Genomic DNA, 16,224 nt, shown 5'->3' with positions numbered 1-16,224 from the left:
CCACCCCCTACATAAAAAGCAAATTAAAGCATTAGATTTGCAAGCATTTCTGGACAGCCACGTTACATGGGCAGCAACTTTCTCTCCTCAGAGAGGATATTCTGAAAGGATGTAGCAAGGACACCTCTCCACATATAATGATCCTTAGCATTAAGCAGAGTTATATGCATAAAAAGCAGCATATATCTTGTTAAGCATGTCTGAGTGACAGATGAACTGATATAAGAGGGCAGAGTATCGTATTTGGAGCTATTAGCTGACTGTCTGGTCAAAATATCTGTGTAGAAATGTGGGCCTAATTATACCTGTATTCAACTCTCATTCACCTATCAAGCACACCTACACCTGTACAAAGAACTTTAAACTTGCTGTTTCAAGCAACTGAGTCATAAGAAAATGGGAGCCTTTACAAAACAGGCTTCAGAACTTCATTTAGGATGCGGGCCGCTGTTTTCTGCAATCCCCCTCTACCTCCCCTCTAAACAAGAGGATGTTTTTACAGAAAGAGAGCTGAACCACGGATGGCAAGCCCACTGCAAAACCACAGCAGGAAGAGGAGACAGGTAGTTTCCTCAGTGACCAGGCTGACCTTGACTCGCAACACCAAGATAAAAGCTGCAGTGCTTGGTCTCCCACTACGATCTTATAGAGGAGGGTCACTTGGTTAGGCCTCTCACTGCAGAAGCAGACAGCTTTAGCAGTCACACACACACAGAGGGCTCCCCCTTTACAAGAACCATTAGAAGATGACAAGATATGCACAAAGATCTCCAACACGGAAACTGAGGGAAAAATGGTATGAAAGAGCTGAAGGACAAGCACGTGCGATGCCCTCTGTCCCTCCCGTAGCCCTGCAGCACGGTACCACAGAGAAGGCCTCACGCCACAGCTCACGTCAGCAGAGCAGAGGCTTTCGGACTGCCGCCTGAGCAGTCCTGCAGCAGGTTTTGGATTTATTAATCAGGCAGGAGGCTCCTCAACAAACCTGTTGAGAATTGTTTTGTGTTAGGCATAAAGAGGCCACGTGGGGTCCGCACTGAGGGTATCATTGCTCACCTTGGTGTTGTACTGCCCAGCTTCGGGTCAGTGCCAGGTGACAACAGGAAAGGAAGAGAAGCAGCACAAATGGTTCATTTCCCTTAAGGGTGGACAAACAACTTAATTAAAGCGAGGATAAACATACCAACCCTGAAAAAGAGCTTCTGCTCAGAACCACCTCCTCTTTAAGCCTCTGATTTTCAGCTCAATTTAAAGGAAACTATATGTACCTCCATGCCAAGCGTGCCCATGACCTAGTTACCATTTCCCATGGGAAACCCTGAGGTCTCTCATAGCATTTTTCTTACCCTTATGTTAGGGTATAGCATCATTTAGTATCATGAGCTTTAAGTTTTGTGTTTTTTCCCATCTGCCTATTGTTGCAGGTGCCAGGTTCAAGCTTCCCCTTGCTAAATAACACTTTATTCTGTATCTTTAAACACAAAAAATAAGATTCTTACAGAAGTTGGGACGCTAGGACCTGAGGCCTTCCAAAGAAGACACCAGATATCCATGCTAAAATGTGGGCTGGAAAACCTGGATTGTGCCCTGCAGCTCAAACCACGGTGCCCACTCATCAGCCCTTCTGAGCCCCAGGAGCAAGCAGAAGTCTCCTGGAGGTTTTGCACCTAAGTCTCTTCAAATGAAACCATGTTGCCTGCGTTCCCAAAAATCAGTGGCACCACACAGAAAAAAACTAGGAGAATTAGCAGTTTCACAGTCTGGTGTCAGACCCTGTTCTTAGTTTTATGGTGTTGGTAGCAAGCAGGCAGACATCCCTTCTGGCCTTTCCTGTTGAGGTCACTCGGGTAGCAATTCGCACAATGTTGATTTTCAGTTCTCTGGGGTGAATACAGGATTCACACGTGCACTTCTCCCTCCAAGAATGCAAATGTAGAGGACACAGTCCAAGTGGTCCATACTGAAAGTGAAAAGCTTTTGCTTTCTGGCATGTTGAAGGCTGAAAGGAGGACAGGCTGGCGGTGCCTCCACATGTGCAGGTGCCCCAAATGGGTGCAGGGACCCACGTTCAGGTCACGAGGCAGCACTGAGGGATGTCAAAATTGCCCAAGAACCCCAGGCAAACATGCCTGCAGGTGAGCAGTGATTTGCCTCTGCCTTTAGGACCTGTGTCTTCAAATTTATAGCCCATGCAAGAGTCCAAAGATAGGTGACACACCACTGCCTCCCTCAAGGAGGAGGGAGGCATCTGTTCACAAAGGCTGCCTGTATCCGAGCCACAGGTCATCTCCTGGGTGCAGCTGGAGCAGGGAAACCAAATCCCCCACAGGATGCAGTTCCACATGGGTGATCAACGTATGTGGTGACTATTGACAGGTGGCCTGAAACTTTGGGATTTGTTCCACGTTGTGACTCCTCAGGCTTCAGTACTGCTGGATGCAGGCTTGGAGGCTGTGCCTTGCGGGGGCAGCATACGATTTACACAGGGGTGACGAGCCTCTCCTCTCCTCTCACCATCTCTTCAGGGCATTTATGCAGGATTTTTTTTTTTTTTTTTTTAAACAGACCGCTTGCAATTGATACAGGAGAAAGTAGAGGTCACAGGAAGAGTAAAGACACATAATCTAATTTTCATTTTGTCCATTAATCATGCCCAATTTCAGCCAGCCATTTAACAAGGTGGAATTCGAACGCGATCTCTCCACAGATGAGGGGAAATTCACTCTAATTCATGCTGCTGCTCTGTTCTCCTGATCAGACCACACAGAGCAGCCTCTCTTCCTTACACTGAAAAATGGAATCCCTGTGTCCAAGAAAGCCTACACTCTCCCAAAATCTTTAAGCTAAATTTAAAGCTGTCCAGCTCAAGCTGTTGGTGCTTTGTTTGTGGGGACAGTGTTTTTTTTTTTGGGGGGTGGATTGATGCAAGCCCAAAAGGAAGCTCTGAATTTCAATCCATTTTGATATGAAGTTGTCAATAATGCTACATTTGAGAATATCCTAGCTCACAAATAAGCAAGCCTACAAATTCCCTGTGTCTGCAGAAGTGTAAATTTGAAGACACCTCCTACATGCCCTCAGCTATTTACCAGTCTCCCAGCTTGTCAGGACCTAATTTCCTCTTTCCTATAGCAAGATGATTCTGGAAGTGAAAAAGACATGCAATCATCATAGGTAAGGCCAAGGAGATTGGAGGCATCAGGCCTTGGACATCCACAGATGAGGCAGCAAAAGGCATCTTCCTTCTCAGCTAGGGTTTGATGAGTACTGCAGTATTTGCCACCTCAGAAGATGATGAATTCTAGTCCTTGGCTCATTTACCTATCCCATTTTCGTTTAGTTCTTTGCAAAAATTAGCCAGTGTGGAGAGGAAGGAATCAGATCTCTAAGATTTAAGAATGAGCCAAAGCAGCTGCATTGGAAATGAGGGCTAAGGAATCAAAAGGGACTACAGCAAGACACACATCTCAATGATCGCCTCTTTGCTCAACGAGAGGGGAACTGACTTCCACTCTTCATCAGCATGAGAATAATGGAGAGCACACTAACTCCATATTCAATATTTCATAAGGTTTCCATGTCAGCTGTGCACGCCTCAGTCTCCCATCCATTCGCTGTGCTTTCGTCAGGCAGAGTAAAGGAGCAAAGGCTTAGCCTGGGCTGAGAGGCAAGAGGCCAAAGACATGCACTACCCTGGAGGAAAACCTCCAAACCAAAGAGGGGACATGTCTGAGAAACGCCATCTCTCTCTTTCAAGATGCTCAAGGGCATCATTCAGCAGCAAGTAACGTTTAACACAATTCCTTCACCCCTTCAAGATTTCAAAGAAACAGTGGGATGCTTAAGGAAAGAGGAGTGCCTAAGCACAAAAGGAGCATAAGATCTGAGTATGTCAAAGACTGAGTTGCTGACAAACACTTGATCTATTTCAGAAGGTTCCCGAGCAGTTCTACTCTGTGACTGACAACACATTTGCTAAGACAGCACTGCTACTCGGGAGCCTTCCTGCTCTACTCAGATGACCAAAAACTGCTGATCTGTTCCAGGAAAAAAAAACAACCATGCTCTCCAGCTGCAACCCTCTGCTGGTTGCCAATCTTTCTCTAAAAAGTTACACCCTCATTTCCGAGCATATCTAGGTTTCTCTAGTAAGACCACTGATTTAAGCCGAAGTGCCATGGTTCCTAGGTCTCGTCTTTAACACCCCAGAGGCACAGGAATTTTCCAATACGCCAGTGCTACGTCAAGTCCTGACGCAGGCCATGGAGAGGCAGCATTAGGAGCAAAAGCCCCTTTGGCACAACTGTGAGAGAAACAAGGTGACGAGTAGGTGAAATGAAACATTTATTATGTGTTTTTTTTTTTTTCCTCCCCATATTCTGACTTTGTCAATGATAATCTCAGAGGCTAATAGACAGCGTCTATGAAAGCAGAAATATGAGAAGAGCAGCAGGGATTATATTTATCTGTCGGTGCTTCTGATGAGACTGACCATGAAGATTCCTTAAGCAAACTGAACGCCTGCTGAAGGTCTTCACAAAATAATATCTTTATGTGATTTAGAACCTGTTTATGAGAACTTATCTTTACATATAAACTCTCCTTGCGGACAAAGCTCAGATGCTGTTGTTGCCACTGTGAATTTGGACTAGATTTAATAAAGCTGTGTTTTAGGAAAAATCTTGTACAGTGTTTGGAATGGGGATGGAATTAAATAACGCAGTGATAGTGGAGTTTCCAGAAACTGGCCTACCGGGAAATGTTAAAAATATGTAGATATCCAAGTGTCTGATCAGTGCAACAGGAATACTGTCCCAAGTACCACACTAAACAACAAGGCAAGACCGCTGGACAGAGGCCAGTTGTGGTACAACATTCAGTACAATTGTCCTAAATACTTCATTCTGCTGCTTCTCCTTTCCATCTGAATTGGTCGGATAATGGTTATAATCTTATTTGCTAATTGGTGATTTCGGGTTCTCTAGCCATACCCTTTTGCTCCCCGTATCAACAACGAGACTGCAGTTTCCTAAGAAACCTGTTGTCTGTCACAAATATCTGCAAATGAGCGAGTGCAGGACTACAGGAGTCAGCTAGGACTCAAAAACAGCTACGCACTCAAGAAAAAAGGGAATATTACTTTAGCCAGTGCTGTTTCCTTTCTGCAGAAGGGAATTCTTCTGCTCTCATGACTGCTAAGAAAATCCGAACAAACCAACATAAGGCAAACCCAGGCGACATTCCCAATTTTCAGATATGGTGCTTTACAGCATTTCTGAAGCAGTGGGGGAAAGGAAGTTTCCCTTTGCATGGGGCAAAAAGAGGATGGAAAGCTGACATACCTTTGTCAGGAAGTGGTTTTGTAGCAAGGAGCAAAAGCTCCGGCCACTGCAGCAGCTGTACCTGCCTGCCCGGGCTGAGGTAGGAACAAAGCTGCCCCAGAGCACACCCTCCGCACACAACAGCATGCAGCCAGCAGGGACCACACAGCGGAAGGCGAGGCAGCGGACACCGCCCTATGCATCGTCCCTTCAGCATCACCATCCTCTTGGGCTACGCCAACGCAGCCACCTGCGGGGCTGATGCTGGGGAGAGGAGAGAGCACTCTTGTCTAGATGGGTTTTGAAAGAGCAAAGGGATGGACACGCAGAGAAACACTTTTCAAAAGATGAAGTGAGAATGAGGGCTCCAACCTGCACTTTCTGTGGGATTTGGGGGCACCACTGCCCTTTAAGGAACTTCCCTTGGACAACTCAGTAGTGTGCACCGAGATGCTGTACCTAGGGCCCAGAGAACGGGATGAGAACAGATGGATTGGCTCCACTCTTACGACTCGATTAAAATTCATGTTTAGCACTCCAACCAGAAGTACTGTGAAGTACTGTCAGAGACCTTCTTCGACATGAACATCGATAAACAATTACATACAACAATTAAAATTATTTTCACAACGCCATTACTGAGCAACCTGTCCATATTACAAACAGCTTTATCAGGAGCTGAAACTAAATACATTTCACAAAGGAAAAACCTGTTCAGAGATCACAAGGGCAGGGCGAATATCATGTAGTGTTTTTTGTTCACGTGCTTGATCCAAAAGAAGCAACAGAGAGCTAAAATCTTGGCTGTTTGGTCTGATTTTTGCCATGTGTGTGTGCTTAGTGAACTGGATATTGCAGGGAACCCTAGGGTGTGCAGCACCTTCTCTGCTAATACACTTTTATATTCTGACAGGAATTCTCAACAACATGAAATAACCCTCTTCAATCTGCAACAGAAGCTCCCAATCTCTGAGTTTTAAACTGTTAGTGATCGATCACTTGCAACAAATATAATGTGGCTACTCTGCTAACGGACTGGATTTTAAATATCCACAATGGCTGTTCGCCTGTGTGTGCAGAAATTACCATCTCTGTGCTCCTGCTTCCAGCGACAACGTCAAAAACAAGAGGGGATGGTATAAGTGGACTGTTTCCTAGTTAAGTATTTTAATGAGTTTTGTCTTTTCTCCCATCATACATTATTCTAAGTGAGAGAATGTAACTCTAGGTACAAGGGAAAAAAAAAAGCAGCAGATTATGCAATACAAAAGCAGAGAAAGATAAATTTAATACCACCACCATTTGAATGCAAAATGCAAAGAGAAACAACAAGAAACACTCAAGCTCGTTTCTAAAAGAATGAATAAAATCCAAATTCTTTCCAAAAACTTACATTAAAAAAAAAATCTGATGTGTGCCTTTTAAGTAGATAAAAGAGTTCACCTTTGGAGTGATTGAGATACCTTAATTTTGTCCTAATCTTATTTTTGTAGATTAAATCCAGATACTACGGTGACAAGTTCTTTAGACGTTATTGTATATGCAATAGAAAAAATAGGACGGAGCCCCATTCCTGACCACTAATCATCCAATACAAAACACGTGCATACACTTTTAAGAATAACAACAAGAAATTCTTCAGACCCCTGTCTACCTTCTGCAACTGAGCCAGGAGATTTCCATCCAAAATAAGCTTTTCTTTTATTCTTCTTAACTCATATGTTGCTTTTAGACTGAGATATGTGCTTTTTTCTGTACCCAAATCCTTCCTTTGTAGTAAAATAAAAGTAAATATAAGAAGAAACATTATAAAAATGCTCAAAATGTCTTCTGTTGACACTTGCTATAACCAGGATTGTCTTGCTGTGTAAAAAAATCAAGCCCACCCAAACGCCACCAAGACACCCAAAACTGCACCCCAAAAAACGACGGTCCTGTCCTAGTGATTTCTGTGTCCATTTTTCCAAGCACTGATATCGATATTGAGTACATCTGAAGACGTGACCTACTTTCCTTCAGAAAATGACTAAGAAAGATCACCTTGCTAAATATCTTTTAAAACCCTAAGAAAGAGGGAAAAATAAAAATTACATACAGTAGGGCAGAGAGGTGAGCTGGGGCAAGGCAGAGGCAGTTTGTGAGAAAACGCAAAAAAAACTTGGTTTTTATTACTGTCTGACTGCAACTTTGTGTTTTTAAGGAGGGCACAGCATTTATGTAACAGGCGGTTCGCTCGCTTGATGCCAAGCCATGCCTGCGTGCTACTAGGCAGGGAAATAGTTATGTCACGTTTCTCCCTGGAAGACAAATGTGCCTTTGCACTGTGCTCGACCCCATGAAATGGTCCCGCGCTGCTCCTAGCGGAGTCACACCTTATCCCTGAGCCCACCCAACCGCCCAAGCCTTGCTAAACGTGCTCGGTTCCCCGGTCGGACTCCGTGGGTCTGATTCTCCTGCACAGGATAGGGCAGGATCTCGCTGCTGCCAAGACTGCAAGCCCCAAAAGCAACATGAGGAAGAAGCAAACTGCCCTGTTTCCAGAGCTAAGGCGAGCTCCACATGCTAATTCTCTGCTAAGCCAAAGCATGGGGCTTTGATTTCCTAACCTCAGGATGTTATCTGGCTCCAGTATAGGATTACCATTAGCTCTGTACGTCTGTCCTTACAGCAGGGTCACTATCATGCCATATGCCACTTGGACAACCTTTATTCTTTCTAGATTTTTTTTTAAATCACAGTGTTCATCTGGAAAGGCTTGGATTCCCTTGGCTTTCAAAATGTGCTTTGCATTGCTAACACATGGGGCTGTAGGCAAAGTTGCATTAGAGAGACAGGGAAAGACAGAAAGATATACTAAAAACCTGTTAAGATATAAAATGCCTTCGGGGTGCTCTTCTCTTAAATATTAAGAAAAAAAAAACAGAGGTTTATTCAACATCCATTTACCAAACAAAAGACCCAGTTCTTTTCTGAAGTGACTTCTGCAAAACTTTGCTGACTTCAGCGAGTGTGCCTGAGTTACACCAGTGTAACCGGAGAGAAGCAGACCTTGAAGGAGCACGTCAGGCTCTGCAGGGAAGTCAAAGCAGGGCGGAGAGTCGCAGCGTTAGGACACACAAGGTGTCCCGGTAGGTTGGTACAGCAGGAAAAAGCTCCTGCAAAAGTCATGGACAATTAATTCTGCCTCTCTCCCCTCCAGTGCTGCGGTACAAGGAAGGGTCATCGGTCTCCAAATTGTCACACTCTCAGCAGAGCAACAACAGAAGAAGATCAGGAATCCGAAGGAAGGACTGAAATGGCTGTCCCATGATTGATGGCCAGCCTTCTGGGACATTAAAAGGGTTTTATACTCATACAGTACCTTTTGTCCCAGAAGAACCCGAGCAGCTTTCTGCACGATACACCGATCTTGCGTGAAGTCCTCTGAAGGAAGGCAGAGAAAACCCCATCCACAAGCGTGACAGAGTGACAGCGAGGGGCAGCAGCGGTGCGGCAGGGGCCAGAAGAGCAGGGAGCACCTGCAGGAGGTTCGGGTCCCTTCCCAGGGGTTCAACCAGCCTGGGGCCTGACTGTATAGCCACAGGGTTGGGAATCTCAGGGGAAAAGAGATGGGGTCTGATACTGCAGCCAGTGAGGACTGATATGGTTCTTCCCCATGCCTGGACGAGCAACCCAGCCCAAGCAGCTGATCAGAAGCTGCCTGATGACACCCCCCCAAAAAGCAACTTTTTGGTTCACAAAATGGAAAACTTCAAGCATGAAGGGCGGTAAGGAAAAACGCTCGATGACTTAAGGGGTTGACTTAAGCACAGAGAAACCGCCAAAAGAGAAAAGCATGAAAAAAGCCCTTCATGGCCTGCTTCAGAAATCAAACCACACACATGAAACAAGTGGAAACTCTCCATAGCCCTTCAGAGAAAATAAGCAGGAACAGCAGCATTGCATTGAAACTGCAAGGGGGATTCAGGGCACTTTCCTTCTGCAGCTCAACACAACAGGACTTCTTCCATCAGCTGAAGAACGAGCAAGCCTCAGCAGCACATGGAGTTTGGACTCAAGACAAAGATGCCAAGGCAAAGAGCCCATCTCTCAGAAAACCCCCACGGTTCCAGGCCTCACATCCACACTGCACGAACACCTCGGGTAAATGCTCAGCTAAGCATCAGCCGCTTGAAACCACTCTTAAGGGCTCATCCTCCTGAGCCTCCTGGATTTCCCCGTCCCCCCCAGCCTGGTACTGGGAGGTCTTTTCCAGCCTAAATGATCCTTACGGCCTGGCTACGGCCACACACTTCTCCCTGCCGGGAGGGTAAGATACAAATGGCAGAGGCTACCGGTTGACCTCATTGCCAGATAAAATCCATTATGCGTGATTAAAACTTAACAAAATGCAATCACATTAAAAATGACTATCATGAAGTGCACCATGATTTACTGACTAAATGAATGAGAAATTTATCTGAATAAAATAGTCCCAGCCCTGCTGCATTGGCAAGGCATGATAAATTGCTGATTGTGAGGGGATCGGCGCTTGCTGTTGGATGACATGCACGCATTGATTGTTCCTAACAACGCTAATTAGCATAATGGCATCTCCACATGTATTACAGAAAGTTTCTTCTTAGCAAGCAAAAATTATTTCAAGCCTTCAGGTCCCAAACTGCAAGGCATAAAGATGGAAAGAAAGGATTTACAAGCTGCCTCGCTGGCCTTTATTATGCAGATGAGAGGTCCAGCCCACTGGATCTTACTTAATCTTGAAGAGATGGGAACAACATTCAAGAGAGCTCTGGCATTGTGCTATTAAGCTGTGATCACAGTGGGCTGTTTTTTACGTAGCAGTGATCTAATTTTGTGAGGCCAGAAAAAGCCTTTGAAAAAGATGAATCTAATCCTAAAGAACTAGAAAAAAAAACACCACACATTTCTTCAATTTCATTAACACAGGGGGCAGGCCGTGCAATCCTTGCGTAAGCGCTCCCATTGACTAGGGCTGTGTAGGTGAGAAAGCGCTCGCCAAGTTGAAAAGGCAACGCACGGTCTATTAATAGGAAAATAAAAGGGGTGCAAGAGGTAAAGAAAATGAAGGCGAGAGAGAGACCACGTGATTCTCAATTAATTGAAAATCAATTGCAATAACCTGCGTTTTTGGCTTTGAAAAAATCTGTGAGGTGATAAAAGACCGCCTTAAAAACAACGCGGTGCCCCACGGCTCAGCATCCTCAGCAGGACTTGGATGTCAGGGCTGCTTAGGAGGATTTTCCAAATGGCCACGCTTCATCCAGAGGAACGTGCTCTTCGGGAGCGTGAACGAAAGCTCATTTGTCTACATCAACGCTCTGCATTTTGTTGACACAGTACGCTGTGCCCAGAGCAGAGGTCCTGAGCGGGAGGAGAGGAAAGCAGAGCCCTAACCTGCAATGCTGGAGCACGCACAAAGGTCGTGGTCACAGTGCTGGGAGCTCTCTCGAGGTCTCCTGACATTCCAGCAAACTGTGAGCCCGTCTGCAGGTGACACCCGTGTCCCTTCAGCAGTACCCTCGCAGCCCACCCTGTATGCAACCAGAGTCAGGGACTGATTTTTTTGTGGTTTTAGCTCCCATTGGAGCACTGGGAAGCTCCAAGGATGCCAACCCCATGCAAACCAGGTGCAGGAACTGGGCGAGTGCAAACAGAAACTTCTGCTTCAGCAAACCCAGAGACCTCTCTCATCTCTGAAATCTCCAGGTGAAATTCAGAGCTTCCTCTGCCCGAGGCATGCAGGCTGCCTGGTACCGTCCTGCACTCCTGCCTAATGACCCCCACGTGGTAACGTGAAGGAGGTAAATACCACCCCAGAACAACCACGTACATTAAATTTTACTATACATCCATATGCACGCTACGTACTTTGTGACATACATATTAACTATACCAGAAATGTCTTGAAAGGCCTTAAATATTTCTGTTTTACACATCACTTTGTGGGAGCAGTGAAGCTATCTTCAAACGATGAGAACAGTTTCACGCCACGTGAAGGGCGAGAGAAGGTATCATTAACACAACTTAGAAGTCACAACAAAAATCACTTGAAATTACTTTTCCATCTATAAGAATATTAGGGCTTATAAAACTAATTTACTGCCAGAAACAAACCCTCAGGGTGTGGGAAACTACATGCCACTAGCGATTCAACAATAGAAAACTCCTACACACATTTTTTTTTTGTTTCAGCCATCTACAATAAGGGTATACTACAAGCAATCTTAATCCAGCAGGGCTGCTCCACAGTTTTGAACGTTAAAGTCCTGGCTGAGATGGATTAGCGGGCAGATTGAAGGTGGAGCGGCCAGATTTATCACATGGATGGTGCCACCACATTAGCGAGATTATATCTGAGATCCCCCAGTCCTTCATCTGTCTCATGACTGGTTAAAAAAACATTTAGTATGACAACAAATATTTCATCCTATTTCCATCAGCCAGAGGTACACAGGCCACACAAAGCCATGGTGTCTTCAGTTATTTCCTGTACGCTGTGACAACACCAAAAAACAGCGCCGTGCTATTAAGCAGACAAGAAGGGGAGGCAGAGAAGCAGAAGCTGAATGAGGGGAAACAGAGGGCAAGCTTGAGGGGGGAGGTTAGAGCGAGAGAGAGAAAAATGGCTCGTGGAATAGCAGGGGAAGAGAAAAGGAACAAATGTAATATAGGGCAGATCTTAAAAAAAAACCTGCCGGACTTAGAGGGAGAGAAGTACACACTGGAAAAATAATTCCCTAGACCGTGCCTATTGGGCAATCTCGTGAATTTTCCTTTCTCTAGGCAATACTATGTACCAAAAGCAATTTAAAATGCAGATTCTTTTGAGAACGTTAATTCTCAAGCCTGTAAGGAAAGTCACATCCGATGAGGAGGTATCTTCTCAGGGCAGACCTTAAACGCTTTCTAGGCTGACCCTTTGAAAATCTTTTTGTTTCTCTTTTTTCTCCCCAAAATAGCATAAGTTTCTCCAGATAGCATAAGGAAACAAACGACAGGTTACAGGTGTGCCACTACTTTTAAAAAACTGAGATTTTAGCTAGTGGGGAAGAACTTGGCAGAGCAGATTTTACAGAAGGCTGCTAGCATGAGCAGCCAAAGACTGAGATTCTGGAGCGAGGATTAGACTTTAATATTGCACAAGTGTGAAAAAGAAGTGAAAAAGAGAGAGGTAAAACATTAAAACATGATTTTGTGACAGTGCTGCTGGACGTGGGCTTGCTTTCTTACGAGATACTTGCCCTTGCCTCGACAGCTCCCACTCTTACTGCAGAGCAAGAGCTGCTAACAAGCTCCCACTGGGTGTAAATGAGCAAGCCACCTGTTGGCAAGATGTGTTGACACAGGATGGGTGCTTTCTTCACAACGTGTAAGATAGGCTTGCAGGCTGATACATGCAAAGTGTTCTTCACGCACAGGGAAGGAAGCTACCTAAGGGCAGGAAGACCCAAGAATACATGTATGCAAGCACGACACAAGGACGAAGAACCGAGGAGCCAACAGACTGGCTTCTTCCCATAGTAACAAAGTTGGCTGTCCCGGACTTAATGCTGAGCTGCTGAACAATAACATAGCAAGGGCAGGTTTCCCACTGCCCATGAGGAATGAAATCTTTGCTGAGAGCGCAGAAGCCACATTCTTTAGCAAATGAGATGCATCAGCTGGGATTTGGCAGAACCTCCTGAACGCAGGCCTCCAAATCTGCACTCTTAACCACTTACTGGGACTATCTTTCAAGAGGTATTACACAATTTCGGACTGCTAACAGGCTGAAAGCCATGAATTGCAGTAAACAAAGATGAGTGACAATGAGCCACCAAAGCTCAGCCGATTACTTTTCTTCTGAAAAGTATTAGTTGGACCTAAGCTCCTAGCTGGAACATTAATCGGTATTTACTGATGTCCTCCTCCTCAGGCAAAAGAGCTGAACTGTGTTCATGTGTTTGGATAAACAGCCTGCTTCGGCATCACTGGGAACACTTAAGGAGCCCGGGGATTATGATACAGCAGGGAATTTGCTCTTTCTGGCAGCGCTCAGCCTCCTGTATGATGCCTGTATGTTTTAGCTTCTCTTCCTGCATCCTTTTTCTTCTTCTGCCACTTCTTGCAGCTTCCAGGGTAGCGCAGATAGTTGTGGACAACTTCAATTGTGGCATTTCTGATTTTTGAGCACTTCACTGTGTTACCCAAAACGAAGCTGTCAGCGCGTGTAATCGGGAGGGATGGCAGTGGTGTCATCCCCTGCTCGCCAGCCGGCCCGACGCTCAGCCTCAGGAGCTCCCCAGCCCTCCTCGCAGCGCCTCTCCTGAGAGCAGAGCTATGGGCAGAGGGAAGGAGCCTACACGGCATGGAAAAAAACAAGGCAGGCTGAAACGTGGAAAAAAAAAAAAAAGAACAGGATGGAGCTTGTTTTTAAGGTAACCACAATCTATTAATAGTTCAAAATAGGCTTTTTAATTACAGGATACCCTGTAACCTCTGAACCCTTATTGATCCATCGTCTGATAAACAGTTTTGCTTGCTGCAAGCTCCTTAAGAGGCGGGCGCTGCCACAGAGTCAGACAGCAGGGACAGGGGTCCCTGAAAAAAAAGCAGGCTGGGAGACCACCATGGTCTGTGGCAGGGAGCAGAAACCAAAGGAAACGCACGTGGCGGAGTCCTCCCATCCCTCCTGCAGCAAAGGGAGCGCAGGGGACGGCACTGCTTACTCGAGAGCCGCTCTGGTCAGAAGAATCTCTCTGTGTGCAAAGTGAATCTCTTCTTCTGATACTAATAAAAAATCTACAAGTTTGCTTGGAATAAAAGCTCAGTTCATATAGACCCCTACTGTGGGATGGAGATGGAAAGAGAGATGGAAAGAGAAAGAAAGAGAGAGTTAATTTTAAATCCAGTTTCCAGTTTTCTTTACAGAGGCTGGGAAAGACGAGGACAATATACTTACACTGAAGAACAAACTCCAGACTATCTGGAACAGGCTTTCCTATAGCAAAGGAATTTACTAACAGTTTGTTCCCTGCCAGACAGCGGAGTCCAAAGGCAGTTTTGGATTTAACAACAGCGGAGAGACACAAAATGACCCTCGGGCGTGGAAGCATGGGTCGGGGTGGAAATGCAGGCTGAAGGCAGTGCAGGTAACCCCTTACAATCAGCGCAGCGAGCTCTAAGTGTCCAGCTCTCACCGATGTAAAGCTCACTGCCACATGCCTAATGAAGACTGATCACTTCTTTATTTATAAATGGATCTTTACAGATGGTAGTGGGAAAAAAAAAAAGACACTTTAAATGGTTCTTCTGTGGAAAGATGGTAGGTTTCGGTACCTCCAGAGCCCAGACACAACAGCCAAAGCAAGCAGAAGGCCATTGTGAAGCACAGTACAGCGCGTTTGCTGCTGCTCACAGCTGGCTTATTTGCAAGGTATCGCCCTCCTGAATTACCCGCCGCACAGGAAATGGGCGGACAGCTGTGAACGGCCCCCGGCCTTCCAGCAAAGCCCTTTCTATTCCCAAATTAGTGACGAGGCTTGTCTGCCTGCCACTACCGGCGAGGGAAAGCCAGCCACCCACCTCAGCGGCGGTTAGCGTCAGAAGGAAGAAGAGATAGATCTTCCTCGCGCTCCTGGCATGGAGACGAAGCGGAGGCCTCCCTAGACCCGCGGCTGTACTGTTAAATCTGGCCAGGAGCTGGTGATGATTTTATTACTCCTGTTAACTGCAACGTCTAATAAAGCCACTACACACAGAAACGCGTGCACGGCTTCCTTGTTGGTGGCAGATGAAGCTGTTTATAAACACGCTCTTTGTGCCGAGCAATTACTTCTCCCGCGTCCTCGCCACCGACAGCCGCTTGGAACCAATGTGATTTGTTCCTGCGAGGTGTCTTTTCTGAAAGGGCCGCGTGACACGTGCTAGAAATACAAACACGGCCAAGGAGAAGCTTCCAAGAGAGAGGTTTAGACTGGTGGATCGTGGGGGAGGACAAAAAGAGCAGGGGAGGGGGAGAAGGGGTGGAGAAGAGATGGACACCATAACCTTAGCTGTCTGGCTGGGCAGCATGAGAACAGGTGACACTGAACCAAGGATAAGGAAAATCATAAGTATTACATTACCTTGCAATGTTACTGTAAGATTTTACATATTTTCCTTTAAGTTTCACTTCCTTGAGTCAAGGTGGTATAGGAGAATCAAAGCTTTACTTTAAAAAGTGTATCTGTCCCGTATGGGTCAAGAACAGTAGGAAAACAAGAATCCTAACAGTTTGGAAAACTGGAAGACAATTGCTACAACCACCCTCAATATCTATTATTTGAAAGAGCTCACGATTTTAAAGCAATTTTAGAATTTCTGAATAGTTCAGACCAGCAGTGTTATAGGGCACAAACTGGCTTTTTAGAGACATTCAGATTTATATATTCATGAAAGTAAACATAGGAATACAGACTCCTCTAAAATAAAGGTCTAGTAAATATTTCTGAGATGTTGAGAAGCTAGCTGGCAAACCTGGGAATTATGGAAGGAAAATAAAAATAAATGAACAAGAAATACTCTGTAAGTCTAGTCTCCAGGAAAACGTAAAGTTAGGGACCATCACAGTCTTAGAGAAATGACACAAGGACAAGACAAATATTGTTTAACAAAGTAGACACTTTTGTATTGTTTAACACTAAGTAGACAACATGACCTGCGCAGGATGGAAACCTAACTCTTTAGACTTTGGATGAAAGAGATGAAGAGTTAGAGAGGCTTGTGAACAGCAAGAAATGGATTGTGGCTGGTATTGCTGAAAGCATGTGGAGTGGGTTACAAGACTGGAAAACTTAAATCGATGATGACAACTTGCCCTCTAAGAAAAAAGTAGCAAAAAAGAAGCAGGAGGGGGTAGCAT

The 16,224-nt window shown here is 45.4% G+C and overlaps 1 protein-coding gene and 1 long non-coding RNA gene across 17 annotated transcripts in view; both read right to left on the bottom strand.

Annotated features, from left to right (window-relative positions):
- MAML3 (mastermind like transcriptional coactivator 3) overlaps positions 1-16,224 on the bottom strand; it is a 273,944-nt gene that overhangs the window by 60,420 nt on the left and 197,300 nt on the right. The gene's annotated exons all lie outside the window — the stretch shown is intronic.
- LOC308194750 overlaps positions 1-16,224 on the bottom strand; it is a 31,494-nt gene extending 15,270 nt beyond the window's left edge. The window contains exon 1 of the long non-coding RNA XR_013950831.1: positions 1-16,224. This exon is cut by the window's left edge and continues 13,796 nt beyond it. This is a non-coding gene — a long non-coding RNA (uncharacterized lncRNA).

Source organism: Anser brachyrhynchus (assembly GCF_964034855.1).
Source record: "Anser brachyrhynchus genome assembly, chromosome: 4".
NCBI lineage: Eukaryota > Metazoa > Chordata > Aves > Anseriformes > Anatidae > Anser > Anser brachyrhynchus.
The sequence above is the reverse complement of the archived record's forward strand: the minus strand, read 5'-3'. Positions and strand labels throughout refer to the sequence as shown.